The following is a 26,687-nucleotide window of genomic DNA, read 5'->3' on the forward strand; positions in this document are numbered from 1 at the left end:
ACAGAGCCACCGGAGTCAGTGTGCACTTCAGGGAATCTGTAGAGAGCCACTGGAGTCAACGAGGGCTATAGGGAAAACAAAGTGAGCCATTGGAATCAGGTGTGCACTATAGAGAAACCGTAGAAAGCCGCTAGAGTCAGTGCGGGCTATAGCGAAACCGTAGAGAGCCACAAAGGTCGGTGTGGACTATAGGGAAACCATAGAGAGCCACTAGAGTCAGTGTGTGATTTAGGGAAACCCTAGCGAACCTAGTGGAAGGCCGCTGGAGTCAGTGCAGTCTTTAGGGAAACCGTAGAGAGCATCTGGATTCATTGTGGGCTACAGGGAAACCATAGAGAACCACTGGACTCCACGTGTGTGATATAGGGAAACCGAATAGAGAGCCACTGAAGTCAGTGTGGTTTATAGGAAAACCGTAAAGTGCCTCGAGAATCAGTGTGGGATATAGGGAAGCTATAGAGAGCCACTGGAGTCAGTGTGGGCTATAGGGAAACTGCGGAGAGGCACTTGTGTCTGTGTGGACTATAGGGAAATCGGAGAGAGCCACTGAGAACAGTGTGGACTATAGGGAAACCGTAGAGAGCTACTGGGGTCAGTGTGGACTATAGGGACACCGTAGAGAGCCACTAGAGTCTGTGTGTGATATAGGGACATGATAGCAAGCCACCGCAGTCAGTGTGGGATATAGGGACAGCGTAGAGAGCCAATGGGGTCAGTGTGGAATACAGGGAAACCGTAGAGAGCCAATGGAGTCAGTGTGCACTATAGGGAAACCGTAGTGAGACACTGGAGTCAGGGTGGGCATTAGGGAAATCGTAGAGAGCTACTGGAGTCAGTGTGGGCTAAAGGGAAACCGTAGCGAGCTGCTGGAATCAGTGTGGACTATAGGAGAACCATAGAGAGCCACTGGAGTGAATGTGGGATATAGGGAAACTGTACAGTGCCACTGGAGTCAGTGTGGGCTTCAGGGAATCTGTAGAGAGCCACTGGGGCCACTGAGGGCTATAGGTAAACCGTACAGAGCCACTGGAGTCAGTGTAGGATGTAGGGAAACTGGAGAGAGACACTAGAGGCAGTGTGGACTAAAGGGAAACCGTAGAGAGCCACTGGGGTCTGTGTTGACTATAGGGAAACAATAGAGAGACACTAGAATCAGTGTGGGATATAGGGAAACCGTAGCGAACCACTGGAGTCAGTGTGGGATATAGGGAAACCTTAGAGAGCCACTGGAGGCAGTGTAAGCTATAGGGAAAGCATAGAGAGCCAATGAAGAGAGTGCCGGCTATGGGGAAACCGTAGAGAGCCAGTGGAGTCTGTGAGGGCTATAGCAAAACCGTTGAGAGCCACTAGGGTCAGCGTGGGCCATAGGAAAGCCATAGAGAGCCACTGGAATCACTGTGGGATATAGGGAAGCCGTAGAGTTCCACTGGAGTCAGTGTGGAAAATAGGGAAACCGTAGAGAGCCAATGGTGTTAATGTAGACTATCGGGAAACCGTAGAGTGCCACTGGGGTCATTGTGGACAATAGGGAAATGGTAGAGAGCCAATGGTGTTAGTGTGGACTATCAGGAAACCGTAGAGAGCCGCTGGCGTCAGTGTGCACTAAAGGGAAACGATACAGAGCCACTGGAGTCAGTGTGGATGATAGGAAACAGTAGAGAGCCACTGGAGTGAGTCTGGGACATAGGGAAACTGTACAGAGACAGTGCAGTCAGTGTTGGCTTTAGGGAATCTGTAGAGAGCGTCTTGAGTCAGAGAGCCACGGTGGTCATCGTGGGCTATAGGTAAACCATAGAGAGCTGCTGGAATCAGTGTGGGATACAGGGAAGCTATAGAGAGACACTGGAGTCACTTTGGTCTATAGGGAAACCGTCTAGAGCCAGTGGTGTCAGGTTGACTATAGCGAAACCGTAGATAGCCACTGGAGACAGTGTGGACTATTAGGGAACCGCAGAGAGCCACTGGGGTCAGTGTGGACTTAAGGGAAATCGTAGAGAGCCACCAGAGACAGTGTGTGATATACGGAAACCGTAGAGTGCCACTGGGGTCGGTGTGTGCTATAGGCTAACCGTAGAGAGTCGTTGAATTCAGTGTGGACAATACGGAATCTGTAGAGAGCCAATGGTGTCAGTGTGGACTATAGGGAAACCGTAGAGAGCCACTGGAGTCAGTGTAGTGTATAGGGAAACCGTAGAGAGCCACTGGAGACAGCGTGGACTATAGTGAAACAGTAAAGAGCCACGAGAGTCAGTGTGGGACATAGGGAATACCTAACGAACCACTGGAGTCAATTTGGGATATAGGGAAACCATAGAGAGTCGATGGAGTCAGTGTCAACTATAGGGAAAACATAGATCACGACTGAATTCAGTATCGGCTATGGGGAAACCGTAGAGAGCCGGTGGAGTCAGTGTGGGCTACAGTGAAAACGTCGAGAGCCACTAGGGCCAGTGTGGGCTATAGGATAGCCGTAGAAAGCCACTGGAATCAGTGTGGGATATAGGGAAGCCGTAGAGGGCCACTGGAGTCAGTGTGGACTTTAGGGAAACCGTAGAGAGCCAATGGTGTTAGTTTGGACTATAGGGAAACCGTTGAGGGCCAATGGTGTTAGTGTGGACTATAGGGAATCCGTAGAGAACCGCTGGAGTCAATGTGCAGTAGAGGGAAACCGTAGAGAGTCACTGGTGTCAGGGTGCACTATTGGGAAACCGTAGTGAGTCACTGGAGTGAGAGTGGGCCAAAGGGAATACGTAGAGAGCTACTGGAGTCAGTGTCGGCTATAGAGAAACCGTAGAGAGCCGCTGCAGTCAGTGTGGACTATAGGGAAAACGTTCTGAGCCAATGGAGTGAGTGAGGGCTATAGGGAATCTGTAGAGAGACAATGGAGTCAGTGTGGGATATAGGGAAATGGGAGAGATGCGCTGAAGTCAGTGTGGGCTATAGGGAAATGGTAGAGAGCCAATGGAGTCAGTGTCGGATACAGGGAAAAGGTGGATAGCCACTGGGGTCAGTGCAGGCTTTAGGGAAACCGTCGAGAGCAGCTGGAGTAAGTGTGGACTATAGGGAACCCATAGAGAACCACTGGACTCAGTGTGTGATATAGGGAAAATGAATAGAGAGCCACTGTGGTCAGTTTGGTCCATAGGAAAACCGTAGAGATCCGCTGGAATCAGTGTGGGCTATAGGGAAAGGATAGAGAGCCACTGGTGTCACTGTGGAATATAGGGAAAATGTAGACAGCCACTGGAGACAGTGTGGGATAAAGGGAAAACGTAGAGCGACACTGGTGTCAGTGTGGGCTATACGGAAACCATAGAGAGCCACAGGGATAGGTGTAGACTATACGGAAACCATAGAGAGCCATTGGAGTCATTGTGCACTATAGGGAAACTGAAGAGAGCCACTCAGTGTGGATGATAGGAAAACCGTAGAGAGCCAATGGAGCGAGTCTGGGACATAGCAAAACCGTACAGAGCCACTGCAGTCAGTGTGGGCTTTAGGGAATCTGTACAGAGCCTCTTGAGTCGGTGAGGGCTATAGTGAAACCAAGGAGCGCCACTATGGTCAGCGTGGTCTATAGGAAAAACGTGGAGAGCTGTTGGAATCAGTGTGGGATATAAGGAAGCCATAGATAGCCTCCGGAATGAATGTGGGATATAGGCAAATGATACAGTGCCATTGGAGTCAGTGTGAGTTTAGGGAATCTGTAGAGAACCTTTGGAGTCAGTGAGGGCTAAAGGGAAACCATACAGCGCCACTGGAGTAGGTGTGGGATGTAGGGAAATCGTAGAGAGCCACTGGAGCCAGTGTGGACCACAGGGATACTGTAGAGAGGCAAAGGAGTCAGTGTGGGATATAGGCAAACTGGAGAGAGCCACTGGATTCAGTGTGGGCTATAGGGAAACTGTAGAGAGCAGCTGGAATCAGTGTGGGATATAGGGAAGCCATAGAGAGCCACTGGACTCAGTGTGGGATAAAGGGAAACCCTTGAGAGCTACTGGAGTCAGTGTGGACTATAGGGAAACCTTAGAGAGCTTCTAAAGACATTGTGGGCTTTAGGGAAACCGTAGAGAGCCATTGAGGACAGCTGTGGACTGTAGGGAAACCGTAGAGATCCGCTGGAGTCAGTGTGTGATATAGGGAAACCATAGAGAGCCACTGGGGTCAGTGTGGTCTATAGGAAAACCATAGAGAGCCGTTGGTATCAGTGTGGGTTATAGCGAAGTAGAGAGCCACTGGAGTCAGTGTGGGCTCTAGGGAAACCGTAGAGAGCCACTGGAGACAGTGTGGACTGTAGGGAAAATGAAGGACTATAGGGAAGCAGTAGAGAGCCACTAGAGTCAGTGTGTGATATAGGGAAACCCTTGAGGGCTGCTGGAGTCAGTGTGGGTTTAGGGAATCTGTAGAGAGCCACTGGAGTCAGTGAGGGCTAAAGGGAAACCGTACAGAGCCACTGGAGTCAGTGTGGGATGTTGGGAAACCGTACAGAACCACTGGAGGCAGTGTGGACCACATGGAAACTGCAGAGAGCCTGTGGAGACAGTGTGGGATATAGGGAAACAGGAGAGATCCTCTAGAGACAGTGTGGGCTATAGGGAAACCGTAGAGAGCAGATGGACTCAGTGTGGACATTGGGAACCGTAGAGAACCACTGGGCTCAGTTTGTGATATAGGGAAAATGTAGAGAGCCACTGGGGTCAGCGTGGTCTATTGGAAAAACGGGGAGAGTCGCTGGAATCATTGTGGTATATAGGGAAGCCATAGAGAGCCGCTGGAGTCAGTGTGGGCTATACGGAAACCGTAGAGAGCTACTGGGGTCAGTGTGGTCTATAGGAAAAATGTAGAGAGCAGCTGGAATCAATGTGGGTTATAGGGAAGCCGTAGAGAGCCACTGGAGTCAGTGTGGACCATAGGGAAACCATAGAGAGCCACTGGTGTCAGCTGGACTATAGGGAATACATAGAGAGCCACTGGAGACAGTGTGGGCTATAGGGAAACCATAGAGGGCCGCTGGGGTCAGTGTAGACTATAGGGAAACCGTAGAGAGCCAGGGGAGTCAGTGTGGATTTTTGCAAAATCGTAGAGAGCCAATGGTGTCTGTGTGGACTACAGGGAAACCGTAGAGAGACGCTGGAGTGAGTGTGGGACAAAGGGAAACCGTACAGAGCCACCGGGGTCAGTGTGGGCTTTAGGGAATCAGTAGAGAGAGACACTGGAGTCACCGAGGGCTATAGGGAATCCGTACAGAGCCACGGGAGACAGTGTGGGCGACACAGAAACCGTAGAGTACCACTGGAGGCAGTTTGGCCTATAGGGAAACTGTACAGAGCCAATGGAGTCAGTGTGTTATATAGGGAAAACGTGGAGAGCTGCTGGAGTCAGTGTGGGATTTAGGGAAACCATAGAGAGCAGCCTGAGTCAGTGTGGGCTTTAAGGAAACCTTAGAGGACCACTGGTTTCAGGTGTGGACTATAGGAAAGCCGTAGACAGCAGCTGGAGTCATTGTGGGCTATACGGAAATCGTAGAGAGCCACTGGGGTCAGCGTGGGCCATAGGAAAACCGTAGAGAGCCGCTGGAATCAGTGTGGGATATAGGGAAGCCATAGAGAGCCACTGGAGTCAGTGTGGACTCTAGGGAAAACGTAGAATGCTGCTGGAGACATTGTGGGTTTTAGGAAAACATTTAGAATGCCATTGGGGTCAGCTGTGGACATTAGGGTAACCGTAGAGATCCACTGGAGTTAGTGTGAACTATAGAATGCTGAAAACGTAGAATGCTGCTGGAGACATTGTGGGTTTTAGGAAAACATTTAGAAAGCCATTGGGGTCAGCTGTGGACATTAGAGTAACCGTAGAGATCCACTGGAGTTAGTGTGAACTATACGGAAACCGTAGAGTGCTGCTGGAGTCAGTGCGTGATATAGGGAAACCGTAGAGAGCTACTGGGGTCAGTGTGGTCTATAAGAAAACCGTAGAGAGCAGCTGGCATCAATGTGGGTTATAGGGAAGCCGTAGAGAGCCACTAGAGTCAGTGTAGACAATAGGGAAACCGTAGAGAGCCAGGCGAGTCAGGGTGGATTTTTGCAAATTCGTAGAGAGCCAATAGTGTCTGTGTGGGACAAAGGGAAACCGTACAGAGACACGGGGGTCAGTGTGGGCTTTAGGGAATCTATAGAGAGAGAGACTGGAGTCACCGAGGGCTATAGGGAATCCGTACAGAGCCTCTGGATTCAGTCTCTGCTATACGGAAACAGTAGAGTACCACTGGAGGCAGTGTGGACTATAGGGAAACTGTAGAGAGCCACTGGAGTCAGTGTGGGCTGTAGGGACACCGTAGAGAGTCTCTGGATTCAGTGTGGACAATAGGGAAACCATAGAGAGCCACTGGAGACATTGTGGACTATAGGGAAACCGTAGAGAGCCGCTGGAGTCAGTGTGGTCTTTTGGAAAACAGTAGAGAGCCGCTGGAATCTGTGTGGGATATAGGGAAGCCGTAGAGAGGCGCTGGGTTCAGTGTGCTCTATAGCAAAACCGTAGAGAGCCAGTACAGTCAGTGTGTGATATAGGAAAATCATAGCGTGCCATTTGAGTCAGTGTTGGATTTAGGGAAACCGTAGAGATCCACTGGAGTTCGTGTGAGCTATAGGGAAACCGTAGAGAGCAGCTAGAGTCAGTGTGGAATATAGGGAAAGCGTGGAGAGCCGCTGGAACCTGTGCAGGCTTTAGGTGAACCATAGAGGGCAACTGGAGTCAATGTGGACTATAGGGGAAACATAGCGAGCCGCTGGAGCCTGCGTGTGATAAAGGGAAACCGGAGAGAGCCGCTGAAGTCAGTGTAGGATAAGGGGAAACCCTTGAGACCCACTGGAGTCAGTGTGGACTATAGGGAAACCGTACAGAGCCACTGGAGTCAGTGTGGAATATAGAGTAGCCATAGAGAGCCTCTGGCGTCAGTGTGTGATTTTGGATACTGTAGAGAGCCACTGGGGTCAGTGTGGCTTAAAGAGTATCCGTAGAGTGCCACTAAAGTCAGTGTGTGATATAGGGGAACCGTAGCGAGCCAATGGAGTCAGTGTAGGCTAAATGGAATCCATAGAGAGCCACTGCAGTCTGTGTCAGCTATGGGGAAAATGTAGAGAGCCGCTGGAGTTAGCATGGGTTATAGGGAAATCCTAGAGAGCCATTGGTGTCAGTGTGCACTATAGGGAAACCGTAGAGAGCCACTGGTGTCAGTGTGCAAGATAGGGAAACCGTAGTGAGCCTCTGCAGTCAGGGTGGGCCATAGGGAAACCGTGGAGAGCTACTGGAGTCAGGGTGGGCTATAGGGAAACCATAGAGAGTCGCTGGAGACAGTCTGGACTATAGGAAAACCAGGGAGATCCACTGGAGTGCGTGTGGGATATAGGGAAACCGTACAGAGCCAATGGAGTCAGTCTAGGCTTTAGGGAATCTGTAGAGAGCCACTGGAGTCAGTGCTGGATTTGGGAGACCGTAGAGAGCCACTGGAGGCAGTGTGGACTATAGGGAAACTGTAGAGAGCCAATAGAGTCAGTGTTGGATATAGGGAAACCGGAGAGATCCGCTGTAGCCAGTGTGGGCTATAGGGAAACCGTAGAGAGCCGCTGGAGTGAGTGTCGGAAAAAGGGAATACGTGGATAGCCACTGGAGTCAGTGCAGGCTTTTGGGAAATCATAGAGAGCAGCTGGAGTCAGTGTGGTCTATAGTGAAACCGTAGAGAACCACTGAACTCGGTGTGTGATATAGGCAAACCGAATAGAGAGGCACTGGGGTCAGTGTGGACTATAGCGAAAGTGTAGAGAACCACTAGAGTCAGTGTGTGGTATAGGGAAACTGTAATGAGCCATTGGAGTCACTGTGGGATATAGGGAAACCTTAGAGAGCCGCTGGAGTCAGTGAGGGCTATAGGGAAACTGTACAAGGCGACTGGAGTCAGTGTGGACTATCGCGAAACTGTAGAGAGCTACTGGAGTCAGTGTGGGATTTGGGAAACCGTAGAGAGCCACTGGAGGCAGTGTGGACTCTAGGGAAACTGTAGAGAGCCAATGGAGTCAGAGCCGAATTTAGTGAAACCGGAGAGATCCACTGGAGCCAGTGTGGGCTATAGGGAAACCATAGTGAGCCAATGTGGTGACTGTCGGATATAGGGAAAATGTGGATAGCTGCTGGAGTCAGTGCAGGCTTTAGGGAAACCACAGAGAGCAGCTGGAGACAATGTGGTCTATAGGGAAACCGTAGAGAACCACTGGACTCAGTGTGTAATGTAGGCAAACCGAATAGAGAGCCAGTGGGGTTAGTGTGGTCTATAGGAAAACCATAGAGAGCCATTGGAATCAGTGTGGGATATAGGGAAGCTATTGAGAGCCACTGGAGTCAGTGTGGGCTGTAGGGAAACCGCAGAGAGCTTCTGGTGTCAATATGGATTATAGGGAAGCGTGGAGTGCCACTGGAGACAGTGTGGACTATAGGGAAACCGTAGAGAGCCACTGGGGACAGTGTGGACTATCGGGAAACCGTAGAGAACCACTAGAGTCAATGCGTGATATTGGGCAATTATGGCGAGACACTGGAGTCGATGTGGGATATAGGGAAAACATAGACAGCCACCGGAGTCAGTGTGGGCTATACGGAAACCGTAGAGAGCCACTAGGGTCGGTGTGGACTATAGGGAAAGTGTAGAGAGCCACTGGTTTTAGGGTGGGATGTAGGTAAAACGTAGTGAGCCACTGAAGTCAGTGTGGGCCAAAGGGAAACCGTAGAGAGCCACTGGAGTCAGCGTGGGCTATAGGAAAACCGGAGAGCGCCACTAGAGTCAGTGCGGACTATAGGGAAACCGTAGAGAGCAGCTGGACTCACTGTGGACATAGGGAAACCGGAGAGAACCACTGGACTCAGTGTGTGATAAAGGGAAAACGAAGAGAGCTGCTGGGGTCAGCGTGGTCTATAGGAAAACTGGTGAGAGTCACTGGAATCAGTGCGGTATATAGGGAAGCCATAGAGAGCCGCTGGAGTCAGTGTGGGCTAGATGGAAACCGTAGAGAGCCACTGGTGTGAGGTGCACAATAGGGAATTCATAGAGAGCCACTGGAGACAGTGTGGACTATAGGGAAACCGCAGAGAGATACTGGGGCCTGTGTATACTATAGGGAAACTGTAGAGAGCCAGGGGAGTCAGTGTGGACTTTTGCAAAATCGTTGAGAGCCAATGGTGTCTGTGTGGACTATAGGGAAACCGTAGAGAGCTGCTGGAGGCAGTGTGGACTATAGGAAAACAGTAGAGAGGCAATGGAGTGAGTGTGGGAAAAAGTGAAACCGTAGAGAGCCACCGGGGTCAGTGTGGGCTTTAGGGAATCTGTCGAGATCCACTGGAGTCAGCGAGGGCTATAGTGAATCCGTACAGAGCCACTGGAGTCAGTGTGGACTATAGGGAAAGCGTAGAGTACCACTGGAGGCAGTGTGGACTATAGGGAAACTGTAGAGAGCAAATGGAGTTAGTGTGGGATATAGGGAAAATGTGGAGAGCCGCTGGAGTCAGTGCAGGATTTAGGGAAACCATAGACAGCAGCCTGAGTCAGTGTGGGCTTTAGGGAAAACGTAGACGTCCACTGGAGTCAGGTGAGGACTATAGGATAACCGTAGACAGCAGCAGGACTCATTGTGGGCTATACAGAAATCATAAAGAGACACTGGGGTCAGTGTGGGCAATAGGAAAACCATAGAGAGCCTCTGGAAACAGTGTGGGATATAGGGAAGCCAAAGAGAGCCACTGGAGTCAGTTTGGGCTACAGGGACACTCTAGAGAGTCTCTGGATTCAGTGTGGACTATAAGGAAACCATAGAGACCCACTGGAGACAGGGTGGACTATAGGGAAACTGCGGAGAGCCACTGGGGTTAGTTTGGTCTGTAGGGAAACCATAGAGAGCCATTAGAGTAAGTGTGTGATTTAGGGAAACCGTAGAGAGCCACTGGCATCAGTGTGGTCTTTTGGAAAACCGTAGAGAGCCGCTGGAGATACTGTGGGCTATAGGGAAACCGTAGAGAGCCGCTGGTGTCAGTGTGGGATATAGGGAAAACGTGGAGAGCCACTGGAATCAGTGCAGGCTTTAGGGAAACCATAGAGAGCAGCTGGATTCTGTTTATCATAAAGGGAAACCGTAGAGAGCCACTGGGGTCAGAGTGTTCTGTAGGAAAAGCATAGAGGGCCGCTGGAATCAATGTCATTTATAGGGAAGCCATAGAGAGCACTCGGGTCAGTGTGGAATATAGCAAAACCATAGACAGCCAATAGAGTCAGTGTGTGATTCAGGGAAACCGCAGTGAGCCATTGGAGTCAGTGTGGAACATTGGGAAAATTTAGAGAGCCGCTGGAGTGAGTGTAGGCTATTGGGAAAAAGTAGAGAGCCGCTGAAGTCACTGTCAATAAATGGAAACCCTTGAGAGCCGCTGGAGTCAGAGTAGCCTGTAGGGAAAACGGAGAGAGCCGCTGGAGTTTGTGTGGACTATAGGGAAACTGTTGTCAGCCACTAGGGTCAGTGTGGGCTATAGGGAAACCGTACAGAGCTACTGGAGTCAGTGTGGGATATAGGGAAACCGTAGAGTACCACTTGAGGCAGTATAGACTATAGGGAATCTGTAGAGAGACAATGGAGTCAGTGTGGGATATAGAGAAACGGAAGAAAGCCGCTGGAGTCAGTGTGTGATATCGGGAAACCGTAGTGAGCCACTAGGGTCAGTGTGGTCTATATAGAAACCGTGGAGAGCCACTAAAGTCAGTGTGTGTTATAGGGAAACCGTAACGAGCCAATGGAGTCAGTGTAGGCTATATGGAATCCATAGAGAGCCACTGCAGTCTGAGTCGGCTATGGGGAAAATGTAGAGAGCCACTGGAGTCAATGTGGGCTATAGGGAAACCGTAGAGAGCCGCTGAAGTTAATGTCGGATAAGGGGAAACCATTGAGAGCTGCTGGAGTCAGTGTGGACTATAGGGAAACCGTTAAGATCCACTAGTGAGAGTGTGGGCTATACGAAAACCGTCGAGAGCTGCTGGAATCATTATGAGATATAAGGAAGACCTAAAGGGCCACTGGAGTCAGTGTGGGCTATCGGGAAACCGTAGAGAGCCACTGGAGTCAGTGTGGGCTATAGGACAACCGTAGAGTGCCGCTGGAATCAGTGTGGGATATAAGGAAACCGTAGAGAGCCACTGGAGTCAGTGTGCACTATAGGGAAACCGTAGAGAGCCACTGGTGTCACTGTGCACGATATAGAAACCGTAGTGAGCCTCTGGAGTCAGGGCGGGCCATAGGGAGACCGTAGAGAGCTGCAGGAGTCAGTGTGGGCTCTCGGGAAACCATACAGAGTCGCTGGAGACAGTGCGGACTATAGAAAAACCGTGGAGAGCCACTGGAGTGAGTGTGGTATATAGGGAAACAGTACAGAGCCTCTGGAGTCAGTGTAGGATATAGGGAATCTCTAGAGAGCAACTGGACTCAGTGAGGGATATGTGAAACTGTACAGAGTGACAGGAGTCAGTGTGGACTATCGGGAAACCGTAGAGAGCCACTGGAGTCAGTGTGGTCTATATAGAAACCGTAGAGAGCCACTAAAGTCAATGTGTGTTTTAGGGAAACCGTAACGAGCCAATGGAGTCAGTGTAGGCTGTGTGGAATCCATAGAGAGCCACTGCAGTCTGAGTCGGCTATGGGGAAAATGTAGAGAGCCGCTGGAGTCAATGTGGGCTATAGGGAAACCGTAGAGAGCCGCTGAAGTTAGTGTCGGATAAGGGGAAACCATTGAGAGCCGCTGGAGTCAGTGTGGACTATAGGGAAACCGTTAAGAGCCACTAGTGAGAGTGTGGGCTATAGGAAAACTGTCGAGAGCTGATGGAATCATTGTGGGATATAAGGAAGCCCTAAAGGGCCACTGGAGTCAGTGTGGGCTATAGGAAAACCGTAGAGAGCCGATGAAATCAGTGTGGGATATAGGGAAACCGTAGAGAGCCACTGGAGCCAGTGTGCACTAAAGGGAAACCGTAGAGAGCCACTGGTGTCACTGTGCACGATAAGGAAACCGTAGTGAGCCTCTGGAGTCAGGGCGGGCCATAGGGAGACCGTAGAGAGCTGCAGGAGTCAGTGTGGGCTATTTGGAAACCATACAGAATCGCTGGAGACAGTGTGGACTATAGGTAAACCGTGGAGAGCCAGTGGAGTGAGTGTGGTATATAGGGAAACCGTACAGAGCCTCTGGAGTCAGTGTAGGCTACAGGGAATCTGTAGAGAGCCTCTGGAGTCAGTGAGGATTAAGCAAAACCGTACAGAGTGACAGGAGTCAGTGTGGACTATCGGGAAACTGTAGAGAGCCACTGGAGTCAGTGTGGGACTTGGGAAAACATAGAGAGCCACTGGAGGCAGTCTGGACTATAGGGAAACTGTAGAGAGCCAATGGAGTCAGTGTCGGATATAGGCAAACCAAACAGAGAGCCACTGGTGTCAGTATGGGTTATAGGGATTGCGTAGAGAGCCACTGGAGACAGTGTGGTCTATAGGGAAAACGTATAGAGCCACTGGGGACAGTGTGGACTATCGGGAAACCGTAGAGAGCCTCTAGAGTCAATGTGTGATATAGGGAAATCGTAGCGAGACATTGGAGTCAGTGTGGGAAATAGGGACAACGTAGAGAGACACTGGAGTCAGTGAGGGCTATACGGAAATGGTAGAGAGCCACTGGGATCGGTGTGGACTAAAGGGAAAGGGTAGAGAGCCACTGGAGTCAGTGTGCATTATAGGGAAACTGTTGAGAGCAATTAGGGTCATTGTGGGCTACAGGGAAACCGTACAGAGCCACTGGAGTCAGTGTGGGATATCAGGACAACGTAGAGTACCATTTGAGGCAGTGTGGACTATAGGGAATCTGCAGAGAGACAATGGAGTCAGTGTGGGATATAGCGAAATGGAAGAAAGCAACTGGAGTCAGTTTGAAATATAGGGAGGCCATAGAGAGACGCTGGAGTCAGTGTGTGATATCGGGAAACGATAGAGAGCCACTGGGGTCAGTGTAGTCTATATAGAAACCGTAGTGAGCCACTAAAGACAGTTTGTGATATAGGGAAACCGTAACGAGCCAATGGAGTAAGTGTATGCTATATGGAATCCATAGAGAGCCACTGCAGTCTGTGTCGGCTATGGGGAAAATGTAGAGAGCCGCTGGAGTCAGTGTGGGCTATAGGGAAACCGTAGAGAACCGCTGAAGTCAGTGTGGGACAAGGGGAAACCCATGCGAGCTGCTGGAGTCAGTGTGGACTATAGGGAAATGGTTAAGAGCCACTAGTGAGAGTGTGGGCTATAGGAAAACTGTCAAGAGAAGCTGGAATCATTGTGGGATATAAGGAAGACCTAAAGGGCCACTGGAGTCAGCGTGGGCTAAAGTGAAACCCTAGAGAGCCACTGGAGTCAGTGTGGGCTATAGGAAAACTGTAGAGAGCCGGTGGAATCAGTGTGGGATTAAAGGAAACCGTAGATGTCACTGGAGTCAGTGTGCTCTATAGGGAAACCATAGAGAGCCACTAGTGTCACTGTGCATGATAGGGAAACCGTAGTGAGCCTCTGGAGTCAGGGCGGGCCAAAGGGAAACCGTAGAGAGCTGCTGGAGTCAGTATGGGCTATAGGGAAACTGTAGAGAGTCGCTGCAGACAGTGTGGACTATGGAAAAGCGTGGAGAGCCACTGGAGTGAGTGTGGGATATAGGGAAACCGTAAAGAGCCTCTGGAGTCAGTGTGGGCTATAGGAAAACCGTAGAGAGCCGCTGGAATCAGTGTGGGATATAGGCAAACCGTAGATGTCACTGGAGTCAGTGTGCTCCATAGGGAAACCGTAGAGAGTCGCTGGAGACAGTGTGGACTATCAGAAAACCGTGGAGAGCCACTGGAGTGAGCGTGGGATATAATGAAACCGTAGAGAACCACTGGAGTCAGTGTAGGCTATTGAGAATCTTTAGAGAGCAGCTGGAGTCAGGGAGGGCGATAGAGAAACCGTACTGAGTGACAGGAGTCAGTGTGGACTATCGGGAAACCATAGCGAACCACTGGAGTCAGTGTGGGATATAGGGAAAACGTGCAGAGCCGCTGGAGTCAGTCCAGATTTAGGGAAACAGTAGAGAGCAGCCTGAGTCAGTGTGGGCTTTAGGGAAACATTAGAGCTCCACTGGAGTCTGGTGTGGACTATAGGAAAACTGTAGACAGCAGCTGGATTCATTGTGGGCTATACGGAAATCGTAGAGAGCCACTGGGGTCAGTGTGGGCAATAGGAAATCCCTAGAGAGCCGCTGGAATCCGTGTGGGATATAGTGAAGCCATAGAGAGCCGCTCGAGTTCCTGTGGACTATAGGGAAACCGTAAAGAGGTGCTGGAGACATTGTGGGCTTCAGGAAAACAGTAGAGAGCTATTGGGATCAGCTGTGGACTTTAGGGAAATAGTAGAGAGCCACTAGAGTTAGTGTGTGATATAGGGAAATCCTTGAGGGCCGCTGGAGTCAGTGTAGACTATAGGGAAATCGTAGAGAGCCACTGGAGTCAATGTGGGCTTTAGGGAAACGGTAGAGGTCCACTGGAGTCTGGTGTGGACTATAGGAAAACTGTAGACAGCAGCTGTAGTCATTGTGGGCTATACGGAAATCGTAGAGAGCCACTGGGGTCCGTCTGGGCAATAGGAAATCCCTAGAGAGCCGCTGGAATCAGTGTGGGATACAGGGAAGCCATAGCGAGCCGCTGGAGTTCATGTGGACTATAGGGAAACTGTAGAGAGGTGCTGGAGACATTGTGGGCTTCAGGAAAACAGTAGAGAGCAATTGGGGTCAGCTGTGGACTTTAGGGAAATAGTAGAGAGCCACTAGAGACAATGTGTGATATAGGGAAATCCTTGAGGTCCGCTGGAGTCAGTGTAGACTATAGGGAAACCGTAGAGAGCCTCTGGAGTCAGTGTGGGATTTAGGGAATCTGTAGAGAGCCACAGAGGTAGTGCGGAGCACGGGGACACTGTAGAGAGCCAATTAAGTCATTGTGCGATATAGGGAAACCGAAGAGATCGACTGGAGTCAGTGTGGGCTATAGGGAAAACGCAGAGAGCTACTGGAATCAGTGTGGGATATAGGGAAGCCCTAGAGATCCATTGGATTCAGTGCAGGCTTTAGGGAAACTGTTGGGAGCAGCTGGAGTCAGTGTGGACTATAGGGAATTCGTAGAGAACCACTGGAATCAGTGTTTGATACAGGGAAACCGTAGAGTGCCACTGGAGTCAGTGTGGACTATAGGAAATCAAGAGAGAGCCACTGGAGTGAGTGTGGGACAAAAGGAATCCGTACAGAGCCACCGGAGTCAGTGTGCACTTCAGGGAATCTGTAGAGAGCCACTGGAGTCAACGAGGGCTATAGGGAAACCTTACAGAGCCACTGGTGTAAGTGTGGACTGTAGGGAAACCGTAGAGAGCCCCTAGAGTCAGTGTGTGATATAGGGAAACCCTAGCGTACCACTGGAGTCAGTGTGTGATACAGGGAAACCGGAGAGATCCAGTGGAGTCAGTGTGGGCTATAGGGAAACCGCACAGAATCCTTGGAGTCAGTGTCAGATATAGAGAAAACATGGAAGGCCGCTGGAGTCAGTGCAGTCTTTAGGGAAACCGTAGAGAGCAACTGGATTCATTGTGGGCTACAGAGAAACCGAATAGAGAGCCACTGGGGTCAGTGTGGTTTATAGAAAAAACGTAGAGTGCCACAGGAATCAGTGTGGGATATAGGGAAGCTATAGAGAGCCACTGGAGTCAGTGTGGGCTATAGAGAAACTGCAGAGAGGCACTGTTGTCAATGTGGACTATAGGGAAATCGGAGAGAGCCACTGGAAACAGTGTGGACTATAGGGAAACCGTAGAGAGCCACTGGGGTCAGTGTGGACTATAGGGACACCGTAGAGAGCCACTAGAGTCAGTGTGTGATATAGGGACATGGTAGCAAGCCACTGCAGTCAGTGTGGGATATAGGGACAGTGTAGAGAGCCAATGGGGTCTGTGTGGAATATAGGGAAACCGTAGAGAGCCAATGGATTCAGCGTGCACTATAGGGAAACGGTAGTGAGCCGCTGGAATCAGTGTGGACTATAGGAAAACCGTAGAGAACCACTGGAGTGAATGTGGGATATAGGGAAACTGTACAGAGCCACTGGAGTCAGTGTGGGCTTCAGGGAATCTGTAGAGAGCCACTGGGGCCAGTGAGAGCTATATGGAAACCGTACAGAGTCAATGGAGTCAGTGTGGGATGTAGGGAAACTGGAGAGAGACACTGGAGGCAGTGTGGACTTTAGGGAAAACGTAGAGAGCCACTGGAGACAGTGTGGACTATAGGGAAACTGTAGAGAGCCAGTGGGGTTTGTGTTGACTATAGGGAAACAATAGAGAGACAATAGAATCAGTGTGGGATATAGGGAAACCCTAGCAAACCACTGGAGTCAGTGTAAGCTATTGGGAAAAAATAGAGAGCCAATGAAGACAGTGTCGGCTATGGGGAAACCGTAGAGAGCCAGTGAAGTCTGTGTGGGCTATAGCAAAACCGTTGAGAGCCATTAGGGTCAGCATGTGCCATAGGAAATCCGTAGAGAGCCACTGGAATCACTGATGGATCTAGGGAAGCCGTAGCATTCCAATGGAGTCAGCGTGGACTATAGGGAGACCGTAGAGAGCCAATGGTGTTAATGTAGACTATCGGGAAATGTAGAGAGCCTCTGGGGTCATTGTGGACAATAGGGAAATGGTAGAGAGCCAATGGTGTTAGTGTGGACTATCAGGAAACCGTTGAGGGCCGCTGGCGTCAGTGTGCGCTATAAGGGAATGGTAGAGAGCCACTGGAGTCAGTGTGGATGATAGGAGCGGTAGAGAGCCACTGGAGTGAGTCTGGGACATAGGGAAACCGTACAGAGAAACTGCAGTCAGTGTGGGCTTTGGGGAATCTGTAGAGAGCGTCTTCATTCAGAGAGCCACCATAGAGAGCTGCTTGAATCATTGTGGGATATAGGGAAGCTATAGAGAGACACTGGAGTCACTTTGGTCTATAGGGAAACCGTAGAGAGCCACTGGTGTCAGGTGGACTACAGCGAAACCGTAGATAGCCACTGGAGACAGTGTGGACTTAAGGGAAACCGTAGAGAGCCACCAGAGACAATTTGTGATATACGGAATCCGTAGAGAGCCAATGGTGTCAGTGTGGACTATAGGGAAACCGTAGAGAGCCACTGGAGTCAGTGTGGTGCATAGGGAAACCGTAGAGAGCCCATGGAGACAGCATGGAATATAGGGAAACCGTAGAGAACCTCTGGGGTCAGTGTGGGCTATAGGGAAACAGTAGAGAGCCACTAGCATCAGTGTGGGACAGATGGAATACCTAGTGAAGTACTGGAGTCAATGTGGGATATAGGGAAACCATAGAGAGTCGAAGGAGTCAGTGTCAGCTATAGGGAAACCATAGAGAACCACTGAATTCAGTGTCGGCTATGGGGAAACCGTATTGAACCAATGGAGCCATTGTGGGCTATAGCGAAAACGTTGATTGCCACTAGGGTCAGTGTGGGCTGTAGGAAAGCCGTAGAAAGCCAATGGAATCAGTGTGGGATATAGGGAAGCCATAGAGGGCCACTGGAGTCAGTGTGGACTATTGGGAAACCGTAGAGAGCCAATGGTGTTAGTGTGGTCTATAGGGAAACCGTTGAGAGCCAATGGTGTTAGTGTGGACTATAGGGGAATCGTAGAGAGCCGCTGGAGTCAGTGTCGGATATAGGGAAAAAGTGGATAGCCACTGGTGTCAGTGCAGGCTTTAGGGAAACCGTAGAGAGCAGCTGGAGTCAGTGTGGACTATAGGGAAACCGTAGAGAACCACTGGACTCAGTGTGTGATTTAGGGAAACGGAATAGAGAGCCACTTGGGTCAGTGTGGTCCATAGGAAAACCGTAGAGATCCACTGGAATCAGAGTGGGATATAGGGAATCTACAGAGAGCCACTGGAATCAGTGTGGGTTATAGGGAAACTGTAGAGAGCCACTGTTGTCAGTGTGGAATATAGGGAAAATGTAGACAGCCACTGGAGACAGTGTGGACTATAGGGAATCCGTAGAGAGCCACTAGAGTCAGTGTGTGATATAGGAAAACCGTAGCGAGCCACTGGTGCCAGTGTGGCATATAGGGAAAATGTAGAGAGAAACTGGAGTCAGTGTGCGCTATACGGAAACCATAGAGAGCCACTGGGGTCGGTGTACACAATACGGAAACCATAGAGAGCCATTGGATCATTGTGCACTATAGGGAAACCGTAGAAAGCCACTTGTTTCAGTGTGGACGATGGGGAAACAGTAGTGAGCCACTGGAGTAGGGTGGGCCATAGGGAAACCGAAGAGGGCTACTGGAGTCAGTGTGGTCCATAGGAAAACCGTAGAGAGCCACTGGAGTGAGTCTGGGACATAGGAAAACCGTACAGAGCCACTGCAGTCAGTGTGGGCTTTACGGAATCTGTAGAGAGCCTCTTGAGTCGGTGGGGGCTATAGGGAAACCACGGAGAGCCACTCTGGTCAGCGTGGTCTATAGGAAAAACGTGGAGAGCTGCTGGAAACAGTGTGGGATATAGGGAAGCCATAGAGAGCCCCTGGAGTCACTGTGAGCTATAGGGAAACCGTAGAGAGCCATTGGTGTCAGGTGGACTATACGAAACCGTAGGGAGCCACTGGAGACAATGTGGACTATAGGGAAACCATAGAGAGCCACTGGGGTCAGTGTGGACTAAAGGGAAACCGTAGGGAGCCACCAGAGTCAGTGCTTGATATACGGAAACCGTAGTGAGTCACCGGACTCAGTGTGGGATATAGGCAAAACCTAGAGAGCCACTGGAGTCAGTGTGGGCTATACGGAAACCAGAGAGTGCCACTGGGGTCGCTGTGTGCTATAGGGAAACCGTAGAGAGCCGCTGAAGTCAGTGTGGACTATACGGAAACCGGAGAGAGCCAATGGTGTCAGTGCGGACTATAGGGAAACTGTAGAGAGCCACGGGAGACAGTGTTGGTAAAACCGTTGAGAGCCACTAGGGTCAGTGTGGGCTATAGGAAAGCCATAGAAAGCCTCTGGAATCAATGCGGGATATAGGGAAGCCGCAGAGGGCCACAGGAGTCAGGGTGGACTATAGGGAAACCGTAGAGAGCCAATGGTGTTAGTTTGGACTATTGGGAAACTTTTGGGAGCCAATGGTGTTAGTGTGGACAATCGGGAGACCGTAGAGAGCCAGTGGAGTCAGTGTGCACTATCGGGAAAACATAGTGCGCCACTGGCATCAGTGTGCACTATATGGAAACCGTAGTGCGCCACTGCTTTGAGGGTGGGCAAAAGGGAATCCGTAGGGAGCTATTGGAGTCAGTGTCGGCTATAGGGAAACCGTAGAGAGCAACTGCAGTCACTGTGGACTATAGGGAAAATGTTCTGAGCCACTGGAGTGAGTGTGGGCTATAGGGAAACCGTAGAGAGCCACTGGAGACAGTGTGGACGAGAGGGAAACCGGATAGTGCCACCAGAGTCAGTGTTTGATATAGTGAAACCGTAGTGAGCCAATGGAGTCAATGTGGGATATAGGCAAAACCTAGAGAGCCACTGGAGTCAGTGTCGGCTATACGGAAACCCTAGAGAGCCATTGGAATCAGTGTCGGCTATGGGGAAACCGTAGGAAGCCTCTGGAGTCAGTGTGCACTATACAGAAACCATAGAGAGCCACTGGTGTCAGTGTGCACTATAGGGAAACCGTAGAGCCAATGGAGTCAGTGTGGACTATAGGGAAACCGTAGAGAACCACTGGAGAAAGTGTGGACTATAGGTAAACCGTAGAGAGCCACTGGAGAAAGTGTGGACTATAGGTAAACCGTAGAGAGCCACTGGGGTCAGTGTGGACTATAGGGAAACAGTAGAGAGCCACTAGAGTCAGTGTGGGATATAGGCAAACCCTAGCGAACCACTGGAGTCAGTGTGGAATATAGGGAAAATGTAGAGAGCCGCTGGTGTCAGTTTAAGCTTTAGGGAAACCATAGAGAGCTACTGAAGTCAGTGTCGGCAATGGGGAAACCATAGAGAGCCACCGGAGTCAGTGTGGGCTATAGTAAAACCGTTGAGAGTCACTAGGGTCAGTGTGGGCTATAGGAAAGCCGTAGAAAGCCTTTGGAATCCGTGTGGGATATAGGGAAGCTGTAGAGGGCCACTGGAGTCAGTGTGGACTATAGGGAAACCGGAGAGAGCCAGTCGTGTTAGTTTGGACTTCAGGGAAATCGTTGAGAGCCAATTTTGTTAGTGTGGAATATCGGAAGACAATAGAGAGCCGCTGGAGTCAGTGTACATTATAGGGAAACCATAGTGAGCCACTGGAGTGAGGGTGGGCCAAAGGGAATCCGTAGAGAGCTACTGGAGTCAGTGTCGGCTATAGGGAAACCGTAGAGAGCCCACTGGAGTAAGTGTGGGCTATAGGGAAATTGTAGAGAGCCGCTGGAGTCAGTGTCAGATATAGGGAAAACATGGATAGCCACTGGAGTCAGTGCAGGCTTTAGGGAAACCGTAGAGAGCAGCTGGAGTGAGTGTGGACTATACGGAAACCGTAGAGAACCACTGGAATCAGTGTGGGATATAGGGAAGCCATAGAGAGCCACTGGATTCAGTGTGGGCTATAGGGAAACTGTAGAGAGCCACTGGTGTCAGTGTGGAATATAGGGAAAACGTAGAGAGCCACTGGAGACAGTGTGGACTATAGGGAAACCGTAGAGAGCCCCTAGAGTCAGTGTGCGATATAGGGAAACCGTAGCGAGCCACTGGAATCAGTGTGGGATATAGGGAAAACGTAGTGAGTCTCTGGAGTCAGTGTGGGCTATACTGAAACTGTAGAGAGCCACTGGGGTCGGTGTGCACTAGAGGGAAACCATAGAGAGCCATTGGAGTCAGTGTGCGCTATAGGGAAATCGTAGAGAGCCACTGGTGTCAGTGTGGACTATAAGGAAACCGTAGTGAGCCTCTGGAGTCAGGGTGTGCCATAGGGAAACCGAAGAGATCTACTGGAGTCAGTGTGGTCTACAGGGAAACCGTACAGAGACGCTAGAGTCAGTGTGGACGGTAGGGAAACAGTAGAGAGCCACTAGAATCGGTGTGGGATATAGGGAAACCCTAGCGAACCACTGGAGTCCGTGTGGGATATAGGGAAACTGTAGAGAGCAAATGGTGTCAGTGTAAGCAATAGGGAAACCACAGAGAGCCTTTGGAGTCACTGTGGGCTAAAGCAAAATCGTTGAGAGCCACTAGGGTCAGCGTGGGGTATTGGAAAGCCGTAGAAAGCCTCTGGAAACTGTGTGGGATATATGGAAGCCGTAGAGGGCCACTGGAGTCAGTGTGGACTATAGGGAAACAGTAGAGAGACAATGGTGTTAGTTTGGTCTATCGGGAAACCACAGAGAGCCACCGGTGTCAGAGTGGACAAAGGCAAACCGTAGAGAGCCACTGGAGTCACTGTTGACGATAGGGAAATCGTATAGAGCCACTGGTGTCAGTGTGGGCTATAGGGAAACCATAGAGAGCCACTGGAATCAGGGTGGGCCATAGGGAAACCGTAGAGAGCTAGTGGACCAGTGTGGGCTATAGGGAAATCGTTGAGAGTCGCTGGAGTCAGTGTGGATTATAGGAAAGCCATAGAGAAACACTGGAGTGCCTGTGGGATAATTGGAAACCGTCCAGAGCCACTGGAGTCAGCGAGGGCTATAGTGAAAGTGTACAGAGCCAGTGGAGTCAGTGTGGGATGTAGGGAATCCGGAGAGAAACACTGGAGGCAGTGTGGACTATTGGGAAACTGTAGAGAGCCAAAGGAGTCAGTGTGGGATATAGGGCAACCGTAGCGAGTCACTGGAGTCAGTGTCGGATATGGGGAAAATGTAGGGAGCTACTGGAGTTAGTGTGGGCTATAGGGAAATAGTACCGAGCCACTGGAGTCTGTGTGGGCTTTAGGCAATCTGTAGAGAGCCACTGGAGTCAGTGAGGGCTATACCGAAACCGTATAGAGCCACTTGATTCAGTGTGGGATGTAGCGAAACCGTAGAGAGCCACTGGAGGCAGTGTGGACTATAGAGATACTGTAGAGAGCTAATGGAGCTAGTGTGGGCTATAGGGAAACCGTAAAGAGCCGCTGGGGTCAGTGTGGGATATAGGGAAACCGTGCAGAGCCAATGGAGTCAGTGCAGGCTTCAGGGAAAGCGTAGAGAGCAGCTGGACTAACTGTGGACTATAGGGAAACCATAGATAACCACTGGACTCTTTGTGTTTTACAGCGAAAACCGTAGAGAGACGCTGGAATCAGTGTGGGTTATAGGGAAGCCATAGAGAGCTGCTGGAGTGCGTGTGGGCTACAGGGAAACCAAAAGAGAGCCACTGTAGTCAGTGAGCACTATAGGGAAATTGTAGAGAGCCGCTGCAGTCCGTGTGGACTATAGGAAAACCGTAGTGAGCGACTGGTGTGAGTGTGGGATATAGGGAAACCGTAGAGAGCCACTGAAGTCAGTGTGGGCTATAAGGAATCTGCAGAGAGCCAATGGTGTCAGTGTGGGATATAGGAAAACCGTAGTGAGCCAGTGGAGTAAGTGTGGGATATAAGGAAACCGTACAGAGCCACTGGTGTCAGTGTGGTCAATAGGAAAACCGTAGAGAGCCGCTGGAATCAGTGTGGGATATAGGGAAGCTATAGAGAGCCACTGAAATCAGTGTGGGCTTTAGGTAAACTGTAGAGACCCAGTGGAGACAGTGTGGACTATAGGGAGGACCGTAGAGAGCCACTAAAGTCAGTGTGCGATATAGGGAAACCGTAGCGTCCACTGCAGTCAGTGTGGGATATAAGGAAACTGAACAGAGCCACTGGTGTCAGTATGGCTATACGGAAACTGTAGAGAGCCATTGGAGTCAGTGTGCGCTATAGGGAAACTGTAGAGAGCCACTGATGTCATTGTGGACTATAGGGAAACCATAGTGAGCCACTGGAGTCAGGGTGGGCCATAGGGAAACCCAAGAGAGCTACTGGAGTCAGTGTGGGCTATATGGAAACCGTAGAGAGACGCTGGATTCAGTGTGGACGATAGGAAAACTGTAGAGAGCCACTGGATTGAGTCTGGGACATAGGGAAACCGTACAGAGACACTGCAGTCAGTGTGGGCTCTAGTAAATCTGCAGAGAGCCTCTGGAGTCATTGAGAGCTATAGGGAAACCATGAAGAGAAACTGTAGTCAGCGTGGTCTATATGAAAACCGTAGAGAGCTGCTGGAATCAGTGTGGGATATAGGGAAGCCATAGACAGCCACTGGAGTCAGTGCGGGCTTTAGGGAAACGGCAGAGAGCCACTGGAGTGAGGGTGGGCCAAACGGAATCCGTAGAGAGCTACTGGAGTGAGTGTGGGCGATATGGAAAACATAGAGAGCCGCTTCAGTCAGTGTGGACTATAGGGAAAACGTTCTGAGCCACTGGAGAATGTGTGGTCTATAGGGAATCTGTAGAGAGCCAATGGAGTCAGTGTGGGATATTAGGAAACTGGAGAGATCCGAAGGAGTCAGTGTGGGCTATAGGGAAATCGTAGAGAGCCGCTGGAGTCAGTGTCGGATATAGGGAAACTGTGGAAAGACACTGGAGTCAGTGCAGGCTTTAGGGAAACCGTAGAGAGCAGCTGGAGTCAGTGTGGGCTATAGGGAAAAAGTAGAGAACCAACGGACTCAGTGTGTGATATAGGGAAACCGAATAGAGAGCCACTGAGGTCAGTGTGGTCAATAGGAAAACCGTAGAGAGCCGCTGGAATCAGTGTGGGATATAGGGAAGTTATAGAGAGCCACTGGAATCAGTGTGGGCCATAGGGAAACTGTAGAGAGCCACTGGTGTCAGTGTGGAATATAGGGAAACCGTAGAGAGCCCATGGAGACAGTGTGGATTATAGTGAAACCGCAGAGAGCCACTAGAGTCATTGTGTGGTAAAGGGAAACCGTTGTGAGCCAATGCATTCAGTGTGGACTATAGGGATACCATAGAGAGCCACCGGTGTCAGTGTGGACTATAGGGAAATCATAGGGAGCCACTGGAGTCAGTGTGGACTATAGGGAAACCTTAGAGAGCCACTGGAGTCACTGTGGACTATAGGGAAATCGTATAGAGCCCCTGGTGTCAGTTTGGGCTATAGGAAACCATAGAGAACCACGGGAATCAGTGTGTGATATAGGGAAACCATAGAGAGCCACTGGGGTCAGTGAGGTCTATAGGAACACCGTAGAGAGTCACTGGAATCAGTGTGGGTTAAAGAGAAACCATAGAGAGCCACTGGATTCAGTGTGCACTTTAGGGAAACAGTAGAGAGCCACTGGTGTCATTGTGCACGATAGGGAAACCGTAGTGAGCCTCTGGAGTGAGGGTGGGCCAAACGGAATCTGTAGAGAGCTACTGGAGTGAGTGTGGGCTATATAGAAACCATAAGGAGCCGTTGCAGTCAGTGTGGCCTATAAGGTAAACGTTATGAGCCACTGGATTCAGTGTGGGCTATAGGGAATCTGTAGAGAGCCAATGGAGTCTGTGTGGGATATTGGGAAACCGTAGAGAGCCACGGGAGACAGTGTGGACTATAGGGAAACCGTAGAGCCAATGGAGTCAGTGTGGACTATAGGGAAACATTAGAGAGCCACGGGAGACACTGTGGACTATAGGGAAACCGTAGAGAGCCACAAGGGTCAGTGTGGACTATAGAGAAACAGGTGTCAGGTGGACTATTGCAAAACCGTAGAGAGCCACTGAATACAGTGTGGACTATAGGGAAACTGTAGAGAGCCACTGGGGTCAGTGTGGACTAAGGGGAAACCGTAGAGAGCCACCAAAGTCAGTTTGTGATATAGGGAAACCGTAGTGCACCACTGTGGTCAGTGTGGGATATAGGCAAAACATAGAGAGCCACTGGAGTCAGTCTGGGCTATACGGAAACCGGAGAGTGCCACTGGGGTCGGAGTGTGCTATAGGGAAACTGGAGAGAGCTGTTGAAGTCAGTGTGGACTATACGGAAACAAAAGAGAGCCAATGGTGTCAGTGTGGACTATAGGAAAACCGTAGAGAGCCACAGGTGTCAGTGTGGACCATAGGGAAACCATAGAGTGTCCACTGGAGTCATTGTGGAATATAGGGAAACTGTAGAGAGCCACTGGAGTCAGTGTGGACTATAGGAAAACGTAGAGAGTAACTATGGACAGTGCGGACAAGAGGGAAACAATAGAGAGCCACTAGAGACAGTGTGGGATATAGGGAAAACATAGCGAACCACTGGAGTCAGTGTGGGATATAGGGAAACTGTAGAGAGCTTCTGGAGAAAGTGTAAGCTATAGGGAAACCATAAAGAGCCACTGAAGTCAGTGTCGGCTATGGGGAAACCATAGAGAGCCGCTGGAGTCACTGTGGACTATTGGGAAATCGTATAGAACCACTGGTGTCACTGGGGGCTATAGGAAAACCATAGAAAACCACGGGAATCAGTGAGGTCTATAGGAAAACCATAGAGAGCCGCTGGAATCAGTGTGGGATATAAGGAAGATATAGAGAGCCTGTGTGGACTATAGGGAAAACGTTCTGAGCCACTGGAGAATGTGTGGGCTATAGGGAATCTGTAGAGAGCCAATGGAGTCAGTGTGGGATATTAGGAAACTTGAGAGATCCAAAGGAGTCAGTGTGGGCTATAGGGAAATCGTAGAGAGCCGCTGGAGTCAGTGTCGGATATAGGGAAAATGTGGAAAGACACTGGAGTCAGAGCAGGCTTTAGGGAAACCATAGAGAGCAGCTGGTGTCAGTGTGGATTATAGGGAAAAGGTAGAGAACCAACGGACTCAGTGTGTGTATAGGGAAACCGAATAGAGAGCCACTGAGGTCAGTGTGGTCAATAGGAAAACCGTAGAGAGCCGCAAGAATCAGTGTGGGATATAGGGAAGTTATAGAGAGCCACTGGAATCAGTGTGGGCCATAGGGAAACTGTAGAGAGCCACTGGTGTCAGTGTGGAATATAGGGAAACCGTAGAGAGCCTATGGAGACATTGTGGACTATAGGGAAACCGCCGAGAGCCACTAGAGTCAGTGCGTGCTATAGGGAAATCGTATAGAGCCACTAGTGTCATGTGGGCTACAGGGAAACCATAGAGAACCAAGGGAATCTGTGTGTGATATAGGGAAACCATAGAGAGCCACTGGGGTCAGTGAGGTCTATAGGAAAACCGTAGAGAGTCGCTGGAATCAGTGAGGGATACAGGGAAACCATAGAGAGCCACTGGATTCAGTGTGCACTATAGGGAAACAGTAGAGAGCCACTGGTGTCATTGTGCACTATAGGGAAACCGTAGTGAGCCTCTGGAGTGAGGGTGGGCCAAACAGAATCCATAGAGAGCTACTGGAGTGAGTGTGGGCTACATAGAAACCATAGAGAGCCGTTGCAGTCAGCGTGGGAAATCGTAGAGAGCCGCTGCAGTTTGTGTCGGATATAGGGAAAACGTAGATAGCTGCTGGAGTCATTGCAGGCTTTAGGGAAACCGTAGAGAGCAGCTGGTGTCAGGGTGGACTGTAGGGAAAACGTAGAGAATCACT

The sequence above is a fragment of the Carcharodon carcharias genome, chromosome 17 (assembly GCF_017639515.1).
Source record: "Carcharodon carcharias isolate sCarCar2 chromosome 17, sCarCar2.pri, whole genome shotgun sequence".
Lineage (NCBI taxonomy): Eukaryota > Metazoa > Chordata > Chondrichthyes > Lamniformes > Lamnidae > Carcharodon > Carcharodon carcharias.